Below are 6,404 nucleotides of genomic sequence, written 5' to 3' on the forward strand. Positions count from 1 at the left end.
TTATGACTTCTTTGGGTTTTTGCTGACTGTCCCATAAGTATGACACTAATGGGCCATTGTGCAATCGCAAACGTTAAGGCTTAAAAAGTCCAATATCCGACAGAAAACGGAGTATCCGCCTGGCCGGTATGTTATAGAAATCGGAGGTTTCCAACTGATGCATAACAAGATGCTCGAACCTTTGGTCTGCGTAACAATCGCCAACGACTAACCTAATATTGGACTTAGAGAGAGAGCAACTCTTATGCTCTCTGCCTAGAGGGGCCCGAGATAAACTCTTTAGCCTGACTTTGGCCAAAGCTTGAGTTGACTGTCAGTTATAGAATTAGAGATAAGGCCGCGCACTATCAAAGAAGCCAGCTTCTGCCCCATTCTTGGCCAAGAAATCGGCCTTCTTGTTACCATAGGGCCCCTGATGGCCAGGAACCCAAAACAGTTGAATTTTATTGTTAATGCCTAGGTCCGAGAGCTATAGACCAGATTAGAAGAAATCTTACACTGATTGAGAGGCGCTTGACTATCCAAATAAATTTGGATAACCTTGCCATGAAGCTTCTTTTTAACACAAAGCTCAACACGGAACCAAATAACGGCCATTTTCGTCTGAAAAACGCTAGTATAAACACCAAGGCTTTCAAAGAAGTCGAGATTATCATTTTTCTGGGCAAAAGAGTAGGCTAATTTAATTCGGGAGATGAATCTACCACGAAAACGATTAAATATAAACTTTATAAACTCAGGCAGAGGACGGGAAAAGTTGTTGGCGTACCCGTCTCGCAGACCGTTACGATACAGCGTATCTTTAAGTAGAACGTAGGCCAGGTTGCAAGCGCGATGGGAGTGAAAATTAGGAACTAAAAACCAATAATGGTGGGAACTGTGGGTATGGCCTAACAATTTTGAGAGAAGTATTTGAACGTCGATCAGGATGGTCGTGACAATCGGGCAAGAGTAGTACATATGCACGACGTTCCCTACAGATGGGCAGAAGGGACAGTCGCGCGTTGGATAAGTGTCTGGGTCGTAATGGTGCAGTCGTGTTGGAACGGGAAGGGCATCATGAAGTAAACGCCACTGGGTTGCGTTTTCATGACGAGCCGAAAGAGGACTGATAGTGTTTATTCTCCAGAATTTTGGTGGGATTGGAATGGACAGGTCTGAAGGGAAAATTGGATTTGGAAAATTAGTTGTACGAATGAGGTGGGAGTATGCGAGTCGAGAGATACCAATACCAGAAAGAAAGAGGGACGTGCGGCAAGAACCAGGTAAATTTAGAACGATAGTGGGAGAAAGAGATTCCCCAAAAATGAAGTTATCTCGAACTCCGAAATTATCTAAAATGTCGGGGAAAGCGTCGAGTACGCCTTTTTGTAGAGCCTTAAAAGATTTAACAGTTAAGCGGGAGACGGATTCGGGTGATGAAACTAAATTTGGGATCCGACGCCACCTTAGAGAGTCAGAGTCAAGAAGATCCATGACAGAGGAAACTCCATCACGGATAAACCGGTTAAAGAGGAAACCTAAAAAGGGGTTCTTATCAGAGTCAGTGATGGCGGGGTTATCAAAGAGAGGGATGTTTGACAAAACATCCACGCTCGAATTTTCAAGAGAAAGTTTAAAATCAAGATTGGAGAAAGTTTCGGATAAAGAGTTATAAAAAGTCGAATTGGTAAGGTGAGGCTTATTAGTGAGAAAATGAGTAGTAAGGGAATGAGATAATCCGTGAATGAAAGCTGAAGCGGTTACATGATTAGGTTGGGAGGGGTCCGTTTCTAGAAGGCTCGCAACATTCGCCAGGCGAAAGCTACGAATTTTTTCGGCAATTGAAACCAGTCCTAGGCCACCAACTTGCTTAGGGAGAAGACAGTATTCGTTTTTCACCCAATGGACCTTGTCCCAAACGAACGCTTCGAGGGCTTTTTGGCACCTATCAACAAAATCAGTCGGAGGGTTCAAAATTTTCAGTTTATGCCATAATACACTGGCAGCCAACTGATTGGCGATGTTGACACGACCATATAACGAGCAATGGGGTTTTATTGGACGCCAACGCGCGAGAACGCGAAGGAAGCTCCCTTCAAGGTCACTCCAATTTTTAGAGACTACATTCTGACTGTTTCCGAGATGGATTCCCAGGAACTTGTGACCGTCAGACGACCAACAAAAACCTAGTGGGCAGTCAACGCGGCCACGCCACGTTCCACACCAAAGGCCAACGGTTTTTAAATTGTTGACGCGCGCTCCGGAAAAGGCGCAAAATGTATCGAGACACGTTCTTAGGATGGGAAATTCCGTGTCCTCGCGGAGAAGAGCGGTTAAATCATCGGCGTACGTGACGTTAGTTAGCCTCCTGTGAGGAACCAGTTCGTTAGGGCGAGCGAGTTTAAGATCAAGAAAGCGAATGAGAGGTTCAATAGCGATCGAGAAAAGAGCGCCAGATAGTGGGCAGCCTTGGCGGATGCCACGGTTAAATTTAACAGATGGGGTAAGCGAGTTATTAATTTTGATGTGAAACGACGAATTGCAGTAAAGCATAGCAAGAGGGCCAGAAAATTCGGAAGGGAAACCGAAAGCGACAAGAGTTTTGAAAAGATAATCATGGAGGATGGAGTCGAATGCTTTCTCGAAGTCTATATTCACGAAAGCGAGGGGTTCATCTTTAGCGTCAGCGAGATCAATGAGATCTCGAAGAACGTTTAAATTATCGAAAATGGTGCGAGAAGGAACCGAATAAGATTGAGAGGGGGAGATAATATCAGTGAGAACTTTATTAAGGCGAAGGGCAAGGATTTTAGCGAAAATTTTGTAGTCGACGTTTGTCAAAGAAAGAGGACGCCAATTACGAATATCGCGAGGGTCTCCTTTCTTTGGCAAAAGACACATCACAGACTTCGAGAAAGCATTGGAGTACGGCGAATTTTTCAAATTACGAAGGAGTTCACGGTAAACTTGGAATAAAGCTTGACCTATTTCGTCCCAAAAGGTTAAATAAAATTCAGCAGGAAGGCCGTCTAGACCAGGGGAACGACCTCGGGACAAAGATTTGAGGGCTTGAGAAATTTCAGCAAACGAGTACGGATATTTGAGGGATTCAACGGAATCCGGAGAAAGTTTAGGTAAATTTTGAAGTAAAGGAGGTAACGCGGAAGAGGGAGCGGGAATAGAATTTGGATTAGAATAGAGTTCGGAATAAAAGTTAATGACAGTTTCGCGAAGTCGGGGAGGATCAGAAACTAAATCACCGTTGGGGTCGTAAACGCTATCCATAGGCTTCACGGAGGAAGACACTCGTGAAGTCCAGCGGAAGAATTCTGCCGAGGGCTTGTCAACATTGGCAACGTGAGACATTCGACACTTTAAGAGCGCCTCCTTAGCATGATTATTCAGACAGTCGTTCAATTGAGAACGAAGTGCTTTGGCATCGGGGCTTTCTGGGTCGTTAAAAGCGTGAACTTCTCGTTGCAGGTCCCGTAAACGAGACCGTTCTAAATTAGATTTAAAATTGCAGAATTCGCGGCAAAGCGCGCGGACGTTCGGTTTAAAATCGTCAAACCACCACTGGCACCAAGAGCGATTAGTGGTGTTTGAAGCCTGTTCATTTACTGAATCGCGGATAAAAGTTTTAACGTCTTTGACAAAATCAGGGTCTTCAAGGGCTTTAACATCCAACTTCCAATAGGCCGGTTTAGACCGAACTTTCGAAAGCGGATTGGCGATACGTAAGATAACTGGGCAGTGGTCCGAAAAAGGACACACTTCGTGAACACACGCTCTGACAGGGGTGGCACTGTCAACGTAAAAACGGTCCAAGCGTGCCCGAAAGACGCGACCACGCTGAGGGACGGAAGTCCAAGTATAGGAACGAGTATTTGGTTGGAAAATTCTAAAAGCATCTTGCAAATCCTGGCCGTTTACGAGGGAACGGAGGGTCTGCGAGACGTTTACGCGACGGTCAATACAGCCGCGGCGGTCGAGAGCTTCATCGAGGGTGCAATTAAAGTCACCATTTAAAATAACTGATTCACCAACAGGTAAATTTTCAATTAGCAAATTTAAATGATCAAGGACGTTTAACGCAACTTGATCGTCATTAGACGGAATATAAACAGAGAAAACGTGAGTGAAATTTTGAGGGGTGAATTCGAAACGAATATAAACCAAATAACTTAGATGAATTTTGACTTCACGAACGAAAGGGAGGAATTGGGGCTTCATACCGATGGAAACACCGGAACCCATTTTAGAAGCAAAAGCGTGTTCGAAAGAATACGACCAGTGTTTCCAAAGGTATGACGCCCCAAAATCCGTTTTAACATTAGTTTCTTGAAAACAAACAATATCAGGGTTAGAATTTTGAATAAATAAACGAGCGCGGGTATTGGTCTCGGGAGTACCAATGCCCCTGACATTTAAAGAATAAATAGAAAGCATTAAAATTAAAATTAAAATTAACCAGTACATAGAAAAATAAATCAAGTTCCGTAAAATACGAAGGAAAAATAAACAAAAATGTAAAATACCCATAAAAATTAAATAGACGATTCCGCTACAATTTCCTTCATGATTTTTCGCTCCCACTGGTAGATGGCCTGTTTAGACAATCTAGAAAGTGGACTCTTTCGGTACGTGGCTTCGTTCTTTCGAATGCTTTGTAGCTGCTTGATAAGAGCAACTGGTGAGTTTGTGAACTGACGAACATGGATAAGGATGGGGATCTTGGATCGATACATCGAGTCAAAAAGGCTGACTAGTGACGAGTCGCTGAGCGGAATGGACGTTGAAGATTTCGGGTCACAGTCAGAATCAAGGAAGTCTGTCAGGTCACTCTCTGAAGTGACGCTGGAGTAGGAAGAAGCAGATTTTTGTGATCTCGCTTTAGGAGAAGTAGGTTCAATAATGGAAAATTTCATTGGCGGGCCAGAGGAAGCCTCTATTGCTGGCGAATGCCTCTTGTTCTTATTGAGGACGGTGAAACCCGGAGGATGTTTACGGGTCGGTGAATTAATTGGAGTCTTGAAGACGTCCAAATCTTCATCATCTACACGAGGCACAATTGGAGTCATGTCCAAGACGGGAAGAACATCTTCATTTTGAGATGCCATGGTGACATCCATTTCAATTTCGGCAGCGTTTTCAACCACTTTCGGTGTGGTAGAACTGTTTTCACCGGCTAGATCTTTTTCAGCGTGAGTTTTTGGACAATGATCACGGGTGTGGCCAGTCTCGTGACAATTGTGACACCGGATGTCAGTGGAAACAAAGAAAGTATACGGGACGTCATCAAGATCAACGAAAAGTCTCTCGGGGAGCATCTCACGAGCCTTAGAGGTCGGAAACTTCATTATAACTTGGCGACGGAAGCTTTGCAAAGCAGGGAGCTCTGGATCTACATACGAAGCTCTGAGTGTCTTGATTGGGCCGACAACGGAGCCAAAGTCCGACATAATATCACGCAAGTCTGAGTTTTCAAAGAGGGGTGGAACATCAGAAACCACCACACGCGTTGGAGGGGTTCCGTAGGCGTGGCATTGAACGATTGTGTTATCAGGCATGGGCAGACCGTTGGTCTTCAGATCCGTAGCCCACGTCGAGTTGTTGAAAAATATTTGAAATGTACCTTGGATTCTAGCAAAAGCGTAGATCTGGTTTGGGTTCGTCGCCGCCTTGACGGCGTCAATCAGCTCTTTGTTTGAATATGGATAAACCGAGGAATCAATCAAAATACCGTTCGAGGCAGTCATCTTCTTGTTGGTCGTGTTCGTATTATTCGTCCTGGAGCGAAAAACGTATCGTTTTGGCTGGGTGCGGTTGGATCGGTTCGTGTTGGGTTGGCGTGTATTTTTAACGGTGACATTGGCAAAAGATTGTCGGTTCGGATATGATGGATTCGGGTTGTTTGGAGATGGAATAGGGTTAGCGGCATTCGCCGCGATTGAATCGGATGGCGCGCGAACTTTTGAAGGCATAGCGCGAGAATTGAAAGTCTAATTTCGCGCGCGCGCGAAATTAAAAACTTTCAAAAGCTACGAAGCCTAAAAAGCCGAAAATCGACTTTTTGGCGTAAAAACCGAAAACCGAAAAACGGTTGAAAAACCGAAAATATCGGTTCTTTTTGGAAACTTTTTTCACCAAAAGCAAGCAGGAACGTTCTCGAACCGGAAAAATACAAAAATAAAGCCTGTACGGCACTTTGAACAATAAAAATACTCTAAAAATCGGGAGCGTTAATAAGCGCGAACTTTATAAAACGAGCACGAGAGAGAGTTTGTTTGTTTTAAACAGGGCCTTTATTGGCGTCAAAAGTACAAAAGCAAAGTTACAAGGTCAATAAAAACACGCGGAACAAAAACACACTACATGTGTAGGAAGTCTCACGTCATGGTCGGGTGGATAAAAATTACAAA

The sequence above is a fragment of the Leiobunum rupestre genome, chromosome 11 (genome assembly GCF_980474605.1).
Source record: "Leiobunum rupestre chromosome 11, qqLeiRupe1.1.hap1, whole genome shotgun sequence".
Classification (NCBI taxonomy): domain Eukaryota; kingdom Metazoa; phylum Arthropoda; class Arachnida; order Opiliones; family Sclerosomatidae; genus Leiobunum; species Leiobunum rupestre.